General features: G+C 38.2%; 1 long non-coding RNA gene across 1 annotated transcript in view; it reads right to left on the reverse strand.

Annotated features, from left to right (window-relative positions):
- Positions 1-18,174, reverse strand: part of LOC140257102 (uncharacterized) — a 141,323-nt gene extending 123,149 nt beyond the window's left edge. The window contains exon 1 of the long non-coding RNA XR_011904956.1: positions 18,138-18,174. This is a non-coding gene — a long non-coding RNA (uncharacterized lncRNA). The remainder of the gene's footprint in view (positions 1-18,137) is intronic.
- Between the last annotated feature and the right edge of the window lie 813 nt (positions 18,175-18,987).

An 18,987-nucleotide genomic window follows, 5' to 3' on the forward strand; every position in this document is an offset into this window, starting at 1 on the left:
ACAAAACAAAACAAAACGCCATGCTAAGCACTTCTCCAAGCCTCCATCAAATTGAATGCAAACAGCAGAAAGCTGGTTTCACTGTTGTCCACATGACAGAGCCGCATTTAACTTCACAGTCAGCAACTGCCCTGCAATGCAGCCCCATTCCTTGAAGAGTGGCTACATCTGTGAAAGGCTCAGGAGTCCCAGTGCTTCTTCACAGCACTTACAGCTCCAGAATAGGTCGAGCACCAAGCAAATAGCGCTCTTCCAGAAAAAGTTCACTCCAACTGTCTAGTCAGCACAGCACTGCTTTAAATACTGCTATCAGGAACAGGTCTTTATCACCAGGAAACTTTAAAGCTACCATATGGAAAACTACACATGATCAGATATTTACCCAGCACTGAGGCCTCCCTGATCTCCAGGCTGAGCACAGCCTCTGGACACGTGTTTGGAATAAAAGGGAGACAACTCAAATCCCTGACTGACATCTCTTTTGCAGTCAGGCCAGCAAGGCCCTTGCAACATCAGAGTGGTTGCAAATGCAAAAGAACTGACAAATAATTGTTAGATGAACTGTATTGGACACTTCATAATTCTATATAAAGGGCTTAACAGAAACTAAACCAAAAGCTCATCCTGGAGCAGAATTCAGTATCACAAACTCCTTGTGATAATATATGCATAATGAAAAGTCACCTGGTAGCTTAAAAGCTATGCCACCCTCAAGCCATCCTACAGTAACAGGGATTGTATACACAGCACCAATTCTTAAAAATGCCACTTTTAAAGTATTTTCAAGTGAACACTTACTGCCACTTTAAAGATTACACATGGAAGCGTTCTCACTCAGTGATTTCCCATGCACAGAGAGAATTTGCATTGCTTGAGGTGATTTCCACTTTGAAGAACTTTTAAATCACAGAGGAGCTGTCCCTTACAAAGATTTTTACATCTTTGGGTAACTGCTTTCCCTTTGAGAGCTTTCTTGTTATTGTGTAATTCCCCTTTTGAAGATTTGCATATTGATGAAGAAGTGCCTTTGAAGATTTTTTACATTGTTGGGATGGAAGCAAGCCTTTGAAAAACGTTCACATCATGGAAGATCTACCTTCAGAATACAGCATGCATCAACAGGCCATTACCGTCCTGACTAAAAGTTTCCTTGCTGTATTAATTCAGTGGGATAGCTCATCTGTTATCCCTGTGCACAAGTCTCTCATTTCATAAAGTTCTTGGAAAATGCATTATAAAAACAAAAAGTTTGTTGTTGTGTTTTTTTGTTTGTTTGTTAAATCTCCAGAAGTTATAATCAGAATTAACAAATGAGAAACATATTACAAACTCTTATATGCAAATCAAATAACCCATCTCAATTGAATAACTGCAGTGCAGGACGAGAAGAAATGTCTCGTGACAAAAGACACAAGGCCAAACACCTGCTGGAGTCGCACAGGCTGGGAACTGGAGATTTAGGGCTCTGGTCCTTCAGGACATCAGCATCTGCCACATCGGATCATGCTCTGTCTTAAAATCACCAAGTTTTATTTAAGTGTTTGCATTTTTCTTATAGCAAGTCATTCCATAACATCAGGTTGTACTGTAAATCCAGAGTAATTGGCAGACTTAACTGAATTACATCTCAAGAATACTTCACAATATTTTGCATTTCCAGTAGAGCCTGTATCCCCACTAGCACTTCTAAGATGAAGAACATCAGAACAACTCCTTTTCTTAATACTTCCACATTTAGCTAATATCCTACACACAGTAGTTAGAACTGCCACCTTGTTTCACATGAAAACGAATATTTCTTCATTTAGGAAACCTTCCCTCTCCCACCATCTAAACTATTGCAGTGTCATTTTGTTTGTTTGTTTATTTTGTTTTAAATAAGCATAACAAATTCCCAAGAAATTTTGAAGAGATTCATTCTCCCCACAGAGTAAGTTGTGGTACAATGTCAACTCATTACACATACTGATGCTAGCGATGCTTGAAATAAGGCAAGTCAAAGAGATCTCCTCTGAAGAATCCTCACCTATTGTGATGTCAGAAAAGCACAGCTGATGTCAAGGAGTTGCATTTTCAAAGTCTTCTAAAGAATGAGGATATTTTCATTATTATAAATTAGATGCCTGCAGTCATTAGATGGTGTTCAGTAATGAGAACCCATAAACAGTTTATCTCTGCTCCAACATCATCTTCTGAAGTAGCGAAGAACACTTTAATATAATGAAGAAAAACTTTTTTCATGAGATGCCCTTCTGGGTTACTGCCAGATATTCTTGCAAGAGGTAGTTTTACCTCTATAACATTGGACAGACTCAAAGGGAAAGAAATGTACAGATATAAAATTATGAAAACTACTTTGGAAACGAGCAAGATAACTCAGATTTCTCCAAATGCTTCTCCAAAATCAGCAGCTCACTTTGTGAGTGGGGAGAAAAGATGAAAGCATGCTAGTGCAGGACTGCAGAGCAGAAGCAGTGTTGGAGAGGAAGTGATTTTGTTAAGTAAAGGAGAGACTGGAGAAGTTTCATCTATTGACTCAGCAGAGAACAAGGATCACAATGTCAACTGCAGCAAATGTTCTGGGCACATTTTTCCACAGTGATTTTCTATAAATTATCATCAGGTAAGAGCAAATTAATTGCCGTAGAAAATAACATTATTTCCATGTGAGTGCTTATGAGATCACTTTGGTACCGTAAACACAAGCTTTGCAGTCAAGAGTATTTCCTGAAGGCCTCTGAAGACTTCCCACTGCAATGCAAAGGAAGTCACTCTAACAGAGCAAGACAGAAATGAGCGTTAACAACCTCCTCTCATTAGCAGGAAGCTGTTAATGGTTTGTGGTGCTTAATCATATTAAGTAACTACTGACCTGCTACAATTAAAAAGTATTTAGCGTCCTACTCCAGACAGTTCTAAGTAGGTATTTCCTTTATTCTCAAACAAGCCATTTTACTTTTTATGCAATGTATTTGACCTTAATTTGTTAGTATTATCGAACTATGGAATCATTAAGGTTGGAAGAAACTGCTAAGATCATCTAATCCAACCGTCCACCTACCATTAATACTGTGCACTAAACTGATTTCCTCCACATCTCATCTATGTATTTCTTGAATAACACTGGGGACACCAACTCCAACACCTCCCTGAGCAAGATAAATTGTTTTTCCTAATATCCAACCTGAACCTTCCCCAGTGCAACTTGAGACCATTCCCTCTCATCCTACTACTCCAAATGCATGCAAGTTTACTTACTTATCATTATTTAAAGATTTATTTTTTTTTTTTTTTCCTAGAAGTTGGTCACAATCCTGAAACTGTCTCTTTGGCACACACCTATGTCTTCTGGTCACTCTTCTGTAGCACTATGGATTACCAGCTTCCATCACTTCTCAAGCAGATATTTCTGAATATCACAAAATGAAAAATCACCCTACATCAGTTTCAACTGGTTTCTCACCAAAAATAATATTAAAAAAAAAAAAATAGAGTTAAAAATCATTTTGAGGCTGTATTACAAACACAAGATAACCTTCTGGAAATGTGAAAAGGAAAAATAATACACCAAACAAACCAAACAAAAGCCAACAGGCAAAGCTGATAAGGAAAGCCTTTTCATGGTCTTGGTAAGTCAGCCTGATCACCATTCCCCAGTTACATTCAATCATTTCATACTGCCTTCCTATTCGTGAAGAAGAAAGCTTTTATACTCAGTCCCCTAGTGAAACAAACACTTACTTTCTACCACCCAGACAAATCCATACTATTATTGCCAGTGCAGCAACATCTTATGTACAGTGCTGTTCATAGCACCCTTCTGCTACTTCAGACCAAACCAATCCTTCCAGAAATAGCTTGCTTTTCAATAAGCTTCAGTTGCACTATAACCTCTGAGGATAGCGAGCACATCTCATTTCCCTACAGATAAAGCACCACAGCTGTTTCTAGCATTAAATACCAGAGCCTTTAAAGTTTACTAGTTCATGCTCTAAACTTCAGCATTTAAATACAGCAGCTTCAAAAGTAACTCTCCCTCACAGAAGTTTAGGACAAGATCATAGAGTTCTTAATTGTCATTAGTCACTCTTACTTTACCAACAGAATGGATCTCTCGCATCAGGTGCCACAAAGCCCTCAATAGGTGAAACTACACTTCATTCATTCCAGCAATGCTTGCAATGGTTTATCTGCTGTGGGTTGGTTTTGTTGTTTTTTTTCCTATCTTACTTCTAAAAATAAGTAACCTCATGACACTCTTGATATTTTGGACGGCTTTCTATATGTGTGCTTGATGAGAGATGATGCAGATTTATCAGTTGTTTTGATTTAGGTACTGTTGAAGAGAATGTTTCACATGAACAAAAGCCTGGAAACACTTAAGATTTATTTTTCTAGATTAGTCTGGAGATTGTCATAACTTTCATAGCTGTCTTCTGGTCCAGCGCTATTTTGACAAAACCAAAACTTAGTGTGTTTTTATTAGCTTTGAGAGAAACATCTTCCAGAAACATTTATTAGGGTCATAGTCAGGGGCCCTAAAGGGATATTGGATTCACTGAGAACAAACTGCCCCACTGGGGACAAGGAAAACCAGGGTTTCTCAGGTTTCTGTTCATTTCAGAACAAACAACTGAACTGGAAATATGCAACATCCTCTGTTATAACTGCACAAGTTTGACTGCTAGACATTGACAAGTCTGTAATATGTTCCACAAAAAACACGTTTTTCATGAAATCTTCTGGCTCTTTGACTAACACAACCCAAACAGACTTCATGAAAGACATCAGTACCAACAGATGTTCAAGCAAACTGAAATTAGACAGGAACGCTGCAAGACCTGTCCCTTAGCTTGCTTGTAAACAAATCTGTTCAGAATATATATATATATTTAATTATTATCACCATGCTCCCTTATCCTTACCCTTTAAGGGTAATCAAATATTTACACACCCAGCTCCTCATCATACAACTACCTGAAGAAGATAAAAGAGATTGTGCGGTGTACCTGCACATTCAGTCAGCATTTGCAGAGCTTACATATCAGTAAGAAAATCAAATATTTAAACTTAAATCAGAGTTTTGTGCCAGCAATTCATACAAATTGTGGGACTTCAATTTGAGTTTGTTTAGCTAATGGAGAACAACATCTAACCTTTCAGCTGTCTTATTCTGAGACAAAACCATTGTGAAAATATGGACAAAGCAATGAATTGCCTCTTTCACTGAGAGGAAGGTTATTTATGTTACTTAGGGCTGAGGCACAGCTTAACAAACTATTACAGAATAGTGTCTTTGATTTTAAATTAAATGTCAAGCATAGTTACACAGTGGTGAAGTAGCCTCAGCTGTCTGGTGAAAGTGCAACATATTGCATGCAAAATATACAGATATAAGTAGGAAAAAAAACAGCCAACTAGGAAACCTTTAGTGCAGAAGGAACTATCCCAGAAGAGGTACAGATACGTATTGCAGAGAAGCGATGTGGTCTGTCTGGATCAAGAAGGCCTACGCTGGCAAGGAAGGCAGAAAAGGTCTGAACTAATATAAGTTTGCACAGGAATGAAAAAACAAACGCAAGCAAGAGCCTTTGAATTTGTGTTACAGAACAGTCTGGTGTACAAGTTGGACATAGCTAGATCCCACACCATGGCCAAGCAACAGCCATCATGCTCACCAGTGCCACAGAAATCACATTTATTTTGTTACCACAGAAAACTCAGAACAACAGGTAGCGCCTCTACATAGTGGGAATTGGTATATTTTGGCTCTGATGAGACATTCAGAGCTCCTACCTTTCCTTAATTCTTTTTTGTACGTATGCACCACTAAGTGTTTATAAGTTTCAGTTAATATTCAATGGCACATTCTCAAAATGCCTAACTCTACAATTCATGCTATCTGAAGATGGCAAATAAAGTATTTAATACAACTATAATGTTAATAAAAAGTGATAGTAAAAGATATATAGAGAGAGATTCTCCAGTTTTGTTTCAGCAAGTAAAAAAGAAGAATTTAATCAACCTACCAAATAAAAATGAAAGTTTCATGTGGTTCTGACTGTTCCACACAGGCTTCATAGTCTCTACAGAGCAGCTTAAATTGTGAAGCACGTGGCTTTCACAGCTTCAAGTTAATTTGGGCCTCCTTACTAGGAAAAGATTTAAAACACCTGACATTACTGAAATTATTGACAACCAATATTCTCAAAAATAGATTTATTATTTTTTAAGATTAATTTATTAAGAACTTAACAATAGGTTTTATAATCTTCATAAACTCTTTCAGGATCTAATATTAGGAATTCCATAATCCAAAGTTACAGATGACAACTTACTGCAATCTCACTTTTGTATGACAAATTACTGCTCAGATGAAGAGAACGCTCACCCAGGCAATGGTCTGTTTCTTATTCAACCACTATAGTTCATAAGTAGTAGTAGTTATGAATATTTTTATACTCAAACCTGACTTAGTTACCAATTTCCTGAAGCAAAGGTAACAACAAAAAGGTTATTTTGACTAAGACTAAAGACAGAGCTAAAGTATGTCGATTTCCTACACACTGCAACATTTCTCTGCCTACTGCACACTAAAAAGAAGTACTGGAATAGATGCGAAGCAGTTCTTGAGAAACATTTGAGTAATTATTTCTGACACAGACAGTACAACTGATAATAAAGAGGTACAAAGAGAGAGACTAAATGTGGATATTTGTACAGAGAATCTGTATCCAACTAATCAAAGTACTAAAATCAAGCAAATACATTTGAAAGCCAATCTACCTTTATTCCAAAATGCTGCCAGGAAATCGTGTGAGTTTCTTTTAGCAGCATACCGTATTTTTCTCTTGTTGAGAAGGACAATTTATGTAGGAAAACCATGACGTCTCAGAGAATGACAGGAGTTTGGTACAAAGGATACATGAAGGACCATGTGAATATTTCACTATAAACATAATTTGTTATTGAATCATCAGCCATCACCCACTAGCACTGTTCATGCACTGACTTCTTCCAAAGATAGCACTATGCACAGTAAAGAAATCTGAAGTCAATACTTCACTGTTTAACAGGTAATAACACTGTTGGATTTGCTTTCTTTCAGATAACCAGTAACTTTATTATTAGCAAACAAAGAAAAATAAAAGTTCCTCCAAAAGAAGTTTGTACCCATTCCTAATCAAGTTCTGTTTCATATTAGTGCACAACAGTTGGCTCCACTCCACTTCCTCTACTATTCTTTAGCTCCTAAATTCTCCCACAGCGTTGGTTGTCAGCCAGTCAGGTAATGAACACATCAAGAGTTTGCAGAAAGTATCTCCATTAGCTCACTCTCTTCCCCTCAAGTAGGTGAAGAGATGTAACAAACTGTTCTGAAACACTGCAACTTAAATCCAAATACTGTATACACTTTCTTTAAAAGAAAAAAAAAAATAAAATAAAAGTCAATATAATGATTCTCCTTGAAGCAAATAGAGCCCAGCCAGTTAGGGGATAATGACTTTACCCTTTTTAAGTTAACACCATTCAGCAGCTCTCTCCCTGATCATTTCTGGATGCTGTGGCGTCTTTTATATTTACTTATATGCTTAATCCTGCAGTATCCAACAGGCTTGGATGGAGCTAGAAGGATTTCAGAGGGAAATTCAGGCCTTCTCTTAAAGACCCACTGAGGTAAACAAGATCAATAACTTCTCACTTCTTACAAGACCTTGTGACAGAGTGCATTGCAGTCAGGCACTGTTTACATGTGAAGCAAGGACCAAAACTACAACAACTCCAGATATATTAATGGTCCCATCAGTAACATATATATCTGCTGCAGAGTTCCAATGGAACATAAACATGCAGCATGTTAGCTCTGCATACGATGGAAGAATAAAGTAGTAAGAGACTTGAAAATTAAGAATTTCAATAAAGAACAAGAAAAACAGCCGTTCAAGCGTAAGCAAGTAAAGTTCCTTATTCTTTCCCCTAAAAACCTGTAGTGAATTAAAGCTTTCATTAGAGCTTTTGTGGGGTTTTTTTTGGTACAGCAATGGTAACACCTTAAAGCTTTATGACTTAGCTGTGTATTTGAAAGCATAGAGTGCAGATTGGCCTCAGGATGCAAGAACGTTGTTTTGTTGTATGTAGAGGTTCTCAAGGTTTCTTTTTTCCCCCTTTAAGAAATCACAAAGCCACATGCCACATGTAAACAAAGAAACACACAATGTTTATTCTGTCCCAAGGATGTCTTTTGTAGACTGTAAAAAGGGAGAACCTCTTTGCTTGAGAAGAGGAAAAAAACTTGGAAGCGTATGCTTAGATTTGCTAAGGACGTACTCAAGTGTTGCCTGTAGTAAACCACAGAGTGTGGAGGCATAGAAAAGAGGTTCAGAGGAAAAGAAGAAACTTGACAATGAAATTAACTAGGAATATAATTATTCCTGTAACCATTCTTTAAGATACTTTAATATCACAGTGTGAAGAAAAGCTTTTTTTCCCCTAAAGATTTTCCTCTAGAGGAAATTCAAAATGGCACATTAAGAAAAAAATACATATAAAGTTAGATGTAATACGCACAGGTACATCAAACATTTGGAAGTTACTACCACTGCATGTGTAATTTTTGAAATTATTTTACTATTGATCCAGTGGTTAACAAAAACCATCTTCACCATGCATTTCCTGTCTGAAAACATAAGCCACTTGGCAACCATAGCATGTTTGGAAGCAAACAATTAGAAATTAAGAACAACAAAAAAAAAGTACACAATCAAGTTTCTTGTTTATTTGTCTCATTTAAAAGTTCTTATTGGGGAAAGTTTGTTTCTTTTGTATTTAATTTACAGCCTGCCAATCCATTAAAGACAGCCTTTGATTACAAGGATCCCGTTTCTATTACTGCTAACCTGTTCATCAACATAACACACATCTGGACAGTACTTCCACTGAAAAAGTTAAACTACTGTAAGAACTGATAGCAATTTTCAGGCTTTAAATAGGTGTATACAATTTCAGGAGGCAGCTGGCATTTCATTTTTTAGGAATGACATATCATTACAGTGTTACAACTAGGTTAAAATTCTAGCACACTGCTGAAAATTTTAAGTGGTATACTGAAAAGCCACTATCATTATTGATAATGACTTTCCTAGCTGCAAAGTGTGGTGCGTGGCACAAATTAAATGTTTGCTGGGAGAAAACCTTTTCTATAACAACAAAGTTAGCAGCGAACTATAGATGGTAAGCCAAAAGCTAATAGAAGTATAACCAAAAAAATGAGTCAGGAAGGCATATCTCCCTTTCCTGCCCCTAAGAAGGAATTATATGGACTACCCAAATAATAAGTAAGAGATTTATTACATTGCTTGTGAAGGAAGTACTTCATAATTTGTAGCATCATTTATAAGCTGTATTCTTCCAGCTGCATACCTTACTTTTCTATGGGGGCACAAACGTAATGTCTTTTTGCTTTCCAGCACAATCATTTGAAGCTTAGCTCTTTGCAGAATGGTACTGTGACAGTTCCTGTGCAAGGAATGCAAACAACTGCTTGTCACAGCCAATACACATAGCAAAAGCACCACTGTGTGATACAATAAATGTCTACAAGAAGATTCAGCTTACAGGAGATAACAGCAAAGTGCTGCCCTTGCCCAGGGAAGGCAGGTCAGTTTCATTTGTGGGCTGAGCAATGACACAGAACATGCCCAGCTCAGCAGAAAATAATATTTACGCAACACATGGAGTCTGCATTGTAGCTGAGCAATAAAACCTAAGAATATTTTTCACCCAGGAAAATGCAGTCAAGCAATGATTTCACCTTTAGTCACAAAATAGGGTTGACATGGACTCATCTGCTAACATATTAGTTTCAAAATGGCATGTACAAAAAAAAAAAAAACAACAAACTGTTCCATCTTCCCTTAAATCTGTGACTTCCCTCTTTTATGAAAGAGAAAATAATGATCTGGAGTACCTTAAGATACCAAATTGCCAATACACTCTTGACTGGGCTGAAGATTAGCACTTATTACTTCCATGGAGAGAATGATCAATTTAAGCACCTTTATCTCTAGCAAACAAGTTCAAGGAATAATTTATTTGATAGAGGTTCCCATAGTCTTGAAAAAGATATTTTATAATAATAATAATGATAGTAACTTGCAGACATACAGCAAAAACACTCTAACCTCTCACTTTAATGTTCTACTCTAATACATTTTTCTTACTAATTGCCTGCATTTAAGCAACCTTAGAAATACTGCAAAATAAGGCTGTTTAACAATCAGCGCTTCAGACACCAGAAAAGCACACCTATTCCAGTGAAACATTACACGTATTTTGATACACTCTGAGCCAGATAAAATGGTTTTGCCACTTGTTTACAGAGCAAGCAACAGCATAATTCCAAAGTTCTCAAAGAAGCAACAGCCAAGTGGTAGCCTGCAGGAGGCACACAGCATTACAAGAGCGGCGCAATGGATCTGCAGCATTTGTGAGCGAACTGCTGCACCTGAGGCCTTTGATCCTACAAATGCAAACACAACCCATGTCTCCTTTCAGTGTGCTTCGAGTGCCCATAAAGTGTGGCACAGAACAAGAACTTCTGAGCTCACTTTCAAAAGGTTTCTAAACTTAAAGAAACTGATTGCAGTTCCCCTACATTAAAAAGGAGCAAACCTTTACTAATTACTTGAAAGAAAGCCATTTGTCTTGCACTGTTCACTGTAAAAGGCAGAAATGCTTAAAACGTATTTGAGCACATTTACACTGCTGCACTGCAAGACATGCAAAGAACAATGTTGGTTTTTTTTTTCAGAAACCTCATGGATGTTCTCAACTACATATCTTTTTTTCTTATATTTCATCAAAAAAAACCAAACAAAAACACAAAAGAAACACGCAGAACCAAGTTGTGCTCAGACCTTTCCACACACCAACCGGCCGCACAGAATAACAAAAGCCATGACAGTACTTAACCCTTTGAGTGGGACAACTTGCTTACAAGCTCACGCAGTTTGTAAGCTAGGTCAGCTTCTTCGATCCCAAAGTATATGTGGACAGGAATAGATTATCAGATCACCTATACTACATCAGACAGATTTTAGAAGTGCTCAGCAGCCAACAGGTCCTGAATGCAGTGCTTAACAGTAAATGAGCATTGAGATAACTATGAAAATATTTTGAAAGTTTTCTTGATCCTTATGTTGGGACCATTCTTTTTCTTTGCATCAGTCTGCCCTTTTAGCTCTTCAGCATCTGAGCTGTTTCTTTAAGCACGAGTTTCCCCTTGGAAGCTTTTGTCATGAAACTTCTGTCAGCTTGGAGTCATCTGTGAGCCAGAGACAAGGAATTTAGGTTCACATATTGCAGTTTTGTCACATGTCTTGATATTCTTTCAGCCTTCAGTGCATCCCTGACACTTCACAGATATTCACTGGCTTCTCCCCAGGATGATCTTCTGGACCTACCATGTAGCTAAACAAGATGATGTACTTCACAGATCACGTCTGGTGCCATTAGCCTCAGGCAAGCAATGCTGACAAAGAAATGAGCTCTTTGGTTGTTGAGTTTTTGTTTTGTGAGGTCGTTCACTTCAGCTAGGTGGAGATACTAGTTGGAGCAACACAACGGATTATGAGAAACAAGACAAAATCAGAATAAAAGGCTTTGAGATATTGACAATCTCTCCATCAACCTTGCTGCAAAAGCTCCACGAAGCTTCGGCAAGCTACAGCTATATTTCCATTTTCCCTTTCTTTTTTGTAACCAACAAGCTACCAAAGCCTTAAAAGGAGATGGCAATGAAAGAAAACAGAAGTTTATAAATAGTAAATCAAACCAGTTCAAAAAATCCCAGTAAAAAAATAAAAGCTGAAAGGGCACATCTTTTGATAGTTTGTTTCCCTTCCTCCACCTCCCCCCGCCCCCCCATTATTCAAATAGAAAATTCATAACCAGTATTACGAGGTGATAAATCAAAGGTTAAGGTGAGGTACAGGAGATGTCACATTCAGTAGATTGAAACAGATTTCTAACCACTGCTACCACCAAGCTATGCATACATGAGACAGTCATCAGTTTGCATTTAGCCATGACTTCTCAGGTGCCACGTGCAAACACAAAATGCAACCATAGCTGACTATTTCAATACACTGTTTTAACTACATTTCCTAAATTACGGAAATATTTCTTTGCAACCACCAGTAGACAACTCTGAAAAGGCTTTAGATGCTGCTGCTTCCTCTTCCTACTTCAAAGTAACTTCACTCTAAGATGTTCTTTGCTCCAAAATATGATAATAGTTAAAAGGATTTAGGAAACAAAGGTTTGTAAAAACATTGTTACATGCATCAGAAAGAATAATCCTAAAATTACCTAAAAATAATCTGGAGCAGCCCCAACTCTGAGAAATTTCTATTCCCTCTACGTGTCTCTCATATTATAAGGAATGGGGAGAAAAGAATAAATCCCAAAAGCAAAAGCATTACTAAATATAATGCAGAGCTCAGGTGATTAGCAGTGTAAGACTCCCTGACCATTTCCTGAAATTGTTTCAGTTTTAGGTTTCTTTCATCTTTGCAAGCTAAATCCTTAATTTCTAAGGCTACTGTAATTCTGCCAAAACATCAAGCCAAATGGCTTCTCTGACTTCACTATGAGCTGCACACGTGTTACAAAGCAGAATGTGCACTACAGCATCTAGAGTATACCAGGAGGCTGGAAAACACATTGAGGCTTAAAGTCCTATTGCAGTGCATTTCATGAAAGTGTGGGACAGCTTTGAGTCAGCAATGAATCCTTTCCTGCAGATCATTCTGCAACACTTCATTTACTAGATCGTGACATATAACACACTTATGCACACTTGCAGGCCTGACATCAGACGCACAGTAAACTGCTTAAATGAATTAATTTCAATTATTCTATGTGACTTTGGCTACGCAGTTTCTTGAAATATTCATGAAGAAAGCAAGATGGTCTGATAGATCTCCTATTCTTTATTAAGAACATACACAAAATAAAGTATAAGCCAGTTGGTTTTTTGCTTTAATCATAGCACAGAAGGGAAGAATTCCTTAAGAACCTGAATCTTGTTAGCATCACGCTGTAAGATTGAGAGAGCAGAAGATTTGCTTATTTCAAAAATGTCTCATCATACAAAGAGCTATTCCTCAAAATCTTAAAACCTAATACACACAAAAGCACGCGTGTGACAAGTTTAAGTGTTTGTTTCCAAGATGAAGTTGCAGCACACGCTGCCATTTCACTCAGTCTCCTGCCTGATACTGCATCTGCAGTTTCCAAAAGCACTTCACATGACAAGCAGTTAACCATATGTTTCACAATTTCTTTATTGCTTCAGAGCAGATATGGGAATTTAAGATGGGAAGTGTTAACGTAAACATATTTTCCTGTGACTACACAGCTATTGGGATCAAAAACAGTATGGAAGATCCAAGGTGGCAGGACGAAGACGGCTGAGCATCCAATATTAACACATGGCTTGTAATTCAAATCCTCACTCAACTGTATTACTAGTACTCAAGTAAACTCAAGTTTTTACATTCACAAATCTTTATCTCATTTGAAACGCGACAAGAAGGAAAAGAAGTTCAATAAGCAACACTGGAATGGTTCAAGATTAAAGCTTATCAACAAATGCAGACAAATGCCCCTGTCAGAGGGAGGCAGTGATGTGTAGGTTATTGTGTGTGCCAAACCCAAGGGCAGCTGCAGGAAGACTGTACTGACACATTGGCAACACATGCACAGATACCACACAAACATACAAAAACAACACTGGATGTTTCAGACCTTGTTAGAAGAGAAAATCTTTTTCAGATAGAACATTGTAAATTATCTTTCTTGATGCGCAAACAGAGAATCCAATGCTTTCAGAAGGATCATATGCCAGATTTTCTGCAGAACTCAGGTCTAATGAGGTATCTCAATTGTCAGATACTTTTATTTACTCTGGGGGAAGACTCCAATATCTAACATGCTAAATTATACTGAAGATTGGGCTGTGCACATACAGTATGAGGAAGGTCAGGTTTTATCTGATCTCCATAAAGCTTACATAAGAGACTGCCTTCCTTCTGCCAAGAGACTCCAATTTCCTTGTTGATTCCTATAGTAGAAGAATCCAATCTATGTGAGATGAAACGCTATGAAAGACATTATTTATATGGTAGAAAAATGTCTTATGGCAGAAAAAAATAAATATTTATCTAATACAAATCTTTGTGTTACATGGTTACTTGAGTTTTCAACTATTTCATTTCTTTACAGTTGGTTAAAATGAGAACATCTGCTCATTATTCCAGGATGTATCAAAGTAAAGTTACCTTGCCTTAAAAAAAGAAAAAAAACATCTTTCACTCTGGAGTAGGAAGAAATGGAATTGCTGATAACGATGGCTCAGGAGGAGCTATATGCAACTAAATGATGAAAGCAACTGTTGCTTATGTGCCCCTTATGTAAAACTTTATAAACAGCAGAAGAGCAAATGTACAGAACAACTTTAATCCAATGGGAAAATGACATGGATAAAAGTTGTAATCAATAGATTTCATATTGTGATTCTTTAAAATGTGTACATTTGGATCGACTGACCCTTCCTCCAAACAAACCCAATAATAGAATCAAATTGTGCTGTTAGAACAAGTGGCCATAGTTCATCCTGTATGTAAATGCAAGGTCAGTAGTGGTGACCAAGTTGAAAAATAGCATTTTATAGCTGTGAATTTGCACTATCGAGTAGTGTGATTGTGCTCTGAGGCAGTCACCATGGAAACAAATAGGAGGCATTACTTTAGGAACAGCTTACATACTTCAGACTTTCATTCACCACCTCATCTAACTTGCTTACAATACCACGTGAACAGTTCATCATTCTCAGCTGACAAGGAAGTTGTGCACAGAAAGCAGGAACATTTTAGCAGTACATTTTGAGACAGAAGACAAATTAGGCATACATTTATTAGTAGTACCACTGGAAATTAAGAGTTTTAAAGGCAAACACAAGTTCAGACACCTTGCTGTCAGGTAAAATTATCTGCATGCAGTAACTGAGGTTTCGGAGTTATTTCTGGCAGTTATTTCTCCAGTAACCACCATGCTAAGTTGTTCTAAGTTGTACTCAGTTCAAATAAACATTCCCAGTAGGGAGCAGCCCAGCACAGATCACACACACAGCTCAGGACACGTCGGGCTTCTTACCCTTAGCTACTGACAAAGCACACACAGGCTATAGGGCTGTCTTCAGCATCTGCTTTTTGTTGTTTGCTTTTTAATAAAAAATACTTATAAACTGCCCCCCTACTTGAGCGAACCCTGGCAAACTTTTAGCAGTTCCAGTCACACCTTTCCAAGCACACTATGGGGTTCTATCACTACTTTTATCCCCAACTCAATGAATGCAAAAAAAATGTTCTTTCATTAGCAATATCCTCCTCTCTAAAATTGGCTGTTTTTCTTTTTAACTCCTAGTCCCACTAGTTCATCAACAGCTCTAAGTGTAAGTCTCAAATATCTTACATACAGAAAAACACAGCCAACAGGGTGCCTAGAAATAAATAAATCATAGCATGCTAAAACTGAGAAATTTCCCCTAAAATGCAACAGAAATCCCTGGTGGGGGGAATCAAACAGTCTTCAGAGCATGTCTGCTCATTTCCAACTTCCACAACGCATACTAATCTCATTCCAAAGAAGAGTTTTCTTGAACTACCTGGTTTAACTTCCCTTACTAATAAAGATATCCTAGAGCATGGGAATCTGCAGTTCCCAAGGGAGTAATAAAAAGGGGGGGACGGGAAAAGAAGGAAAAGTTACACTTTGCAGACTTCCTAAAGTGGGCTTTATTTGCTAAAAAAAGGAAAGCTGAACCTGCCTTTTTGACTGTTATAAAAACATAATGTAGCAGTTTCCCTTGACTCCCTTGTTCATTAAAGCTTCCTTTTGCCCCCTCTCCTTTAAGAACACTGCCCTGCTGCAAAGGGCATTAGAAATAAGGATTGTATTTCAACTGAAGACAGCAAGCAAAAAAAGCTTTCCTAATTATGCTGCTGATTACTTGAACAGTCCTCCATTTGACAATACCAATTATAGCAAAAGAGAATGTCTTCATTACACCGAAAAGAAAGTGTTTGGGTTCTTTTTCCTGCTTTAAAATTTATGGACTATGAACTGGACACAAACTCCACCTGAACTCCAAAGGGTCAATTAACCTTCCTAAAAATACCAGTTTTTCCTCTGCACAAATGTCTGTGTTGCATAATTCATATTTCATGTTCCTCTCAGTAGCTCCTTAACCTACCAGGGACAAGCTAACCTCAAGCCTTAGCAGTAACTGTGCTACAGCCTGTTACCGGTTCTATTTCAATGTCTGCTCTGCTGTATTTATTTTACACAGAAATCAGCAAGCAGTCATAGTGATTGTGGCACATCTGGCAATGCCGGCGGTGCAACACAGCTCAATTTCATAAGAATGTTTAATCAGATTAGGAAAAAATAAGAAGAAAACACAGAAAAGAAACTTTCACAGCAAGCCCTGTCTGTAAAAGGTAACGCCATACAGTGATTGTGCTAACAGCAGAACAGTGATGATTGCCTCCCATTAAATCATTTCCCTAGGTTTAACCTTCAAGATAGTTTAAATATTCATTTTTCAACTACTTTTCCTAATTCCATTTTCCAGCTGGGTAGCTCAGAAGGGTATCGGTACCTCCGGTCCCTGTTGGTGGTGGCAGACCGCAGCTGCCTCCAATCCTGCAACTCATCAGGTTCAGCTGGGTAGCACACACAGGCAGCTAAAACAGCCAGCACAATGGACCCCACTCAGACCAGCATCATCCCCAGGCACTTCCCAGTGTCTGGCTACATTCAGGTACACTCTGGAAGCTGAGCACAAGGCAAGAATAACTGTCCCTTGAATAATGAGTGGTAAATACAGGAAATAACAGTTCCCCTGTAGCACCAAGTACTGCTGCTCTACTGCAGATTCAAACTGACAACAATTGTGTATTAAACAGCAGTCATCAGCCTCACTGCGTTCATAAGGTGAAACTTCTCGGGTTCCACAGAGCATGAAGTCTTTCCCCTTACACAGAAAGCCCATAGCTCTGCATCATGGAGCCTGCTGCACTGAGACACAGATGGACTCTGCTGCAGGAGCCCACCAGGTCCTGTTACCCCTTGCTCACTCCCTAAGGAAAACCTGTTGCCAGTAGCTGCCTCACTCCACCCAACCACACTATGTGGTGCAAAGGAAACAAAGAGTGCTCAACCTACATGCTCTAGATTACCATATTCTATGAATTCTGACTTAAAATCTTTGACTTCATTCAACAATAGATATATCTTTAACGAAACAGCCACCTAACCACACCGTTCCTGCTTTTAATTGCATCCTTTTTACATGTCACACCAGATTATTTAACCATTTTAAGATACAGAAAGTTCAACAGTGAGCTGCCACTTAACTGGAATTAAGTTAATAGTATTTTACAAATAATGGCATATATGAGTAGTGGGCCTCAGGTACAATTAAACTGGTTCATTACAGAGCACTGCAAGCTTGTTTACTGTAACTACGTTAAGTAATTTTCCCCTTCTGCTTTAAAAATAAAAAGCCTCATTTACACCATTCCCAATGGCCCAATTTCAACCACAGCTTTTAAGGGCAGTTTTGAGGAAGAAAGCAAGAATCGTGCAAGTAGTCATACAACTCATTATAGGAATAACCTGAGAAGTTTTATATATAAAAAAAAAAAACAGGCATATTTCCACGATAATTGCTATCAGCAGCACAAATAACAACCTTACTTCAGAAAAGAACCATTCTGATTTCTTTTTATGTGTTGTGTCTGGATTTATTAAGAAAAGAAAGCTCAAACTGTAGTGCATTCCACCTTCTTCAGGAGCTCAAAGCAGTGAGGTAAAGAGCCTCAACCCTACAGCTTAGAAACATTGTTCTCAAGTTACCCTCCAGCACACTACCCCTGTATCACCCCTTAATGTAAGTATAACAGCACATTAGATACCTTAAAAGATACACACGTACACGAGAACATCACCACATCAGAAAGCAAAGAAATACATTTTCATCATTTAAGCAAGAATCTTCTAGAACAACCTACCAGGAGAAGTTGCTGGTCAGACCTCCCTGCACGTGAGCAGACCTCCACAAGACCAGGTGCTCTTTGTTCCCTCATCTCTTTAAAAAGCCTACATGCCACTCCTCCTCCCCACCCAGGTGAAACTCATCACAGCTGCAGCTGCTCTCACCCTCCCCCCACCACTTGTAAGGAGGTGGCAAAGAGAGGACAGATACCAATCCTTGCTGACTTCAGTGGGATTAAACTCAAAAATCTAAGTTCAAAATATCACGCCAAAACATTCCTACTCAGCAACCTTTCAAAACTCAATCTGAAAATTTGCTCTAAGGCTGTTACAAGCCCAGATTGTGCAAGTAATTTGGTACTTCATGTAAGGCTCCGGAGACTGCACACACCAGCACCACATATGCTTTCTCTACATGGAAAGTTAGCTCATCACAGCCAATGAGCTTGCTGCTCTATGTGCTGGGAGAAGGAGAGTGCTATTCCAGTGCCTATCAAAACTAATCCTCATTTCAGGAAAGATAAAAAATAAAAATAAAAAAGTGAAAAGCAAGAGACCAGAACAAGTACAGCTCAGTAGCCCTCTAGTAAACATCTATCACAAAATGCATCTAGGGATTTACAAGAGTAAGGTGGAACAGTACCCTGCAAAGCCCCTACTCCCAGTAAAACACTCTTAGCCATAGTCAGCATTATCCTCCTCCTCACACCTGCACTTTGCATTCATTTCTGCCCAGTAACAAAGCCTTCAAGAACTCTTCACATGGAGATACTCTTCATTGCTGCTGCTAGAATTCAATGCAAATGTCCTATTCCCCAGAATTAAGATTACAACCAGTAGGAATTTACATAAAATGTGGAAGCAGCA

The sequence above is a fragment of the Excalfactoria chinensis genome, chromosome 11 (assembly GCF_039878825.1).
Source record: "Excalfactoria chinensis isolate bCotChi1 chromosome 11, bCotChi1.hap2, whole genome shotgun sequence".
Classification (NCBI taxonomy): domain Eukaryota; kingdom Metazoa; phylum Chordata; class Aves; order Galliformes; family Phasianidae; genus Excalfactoria; species Excalfactoria chinensis.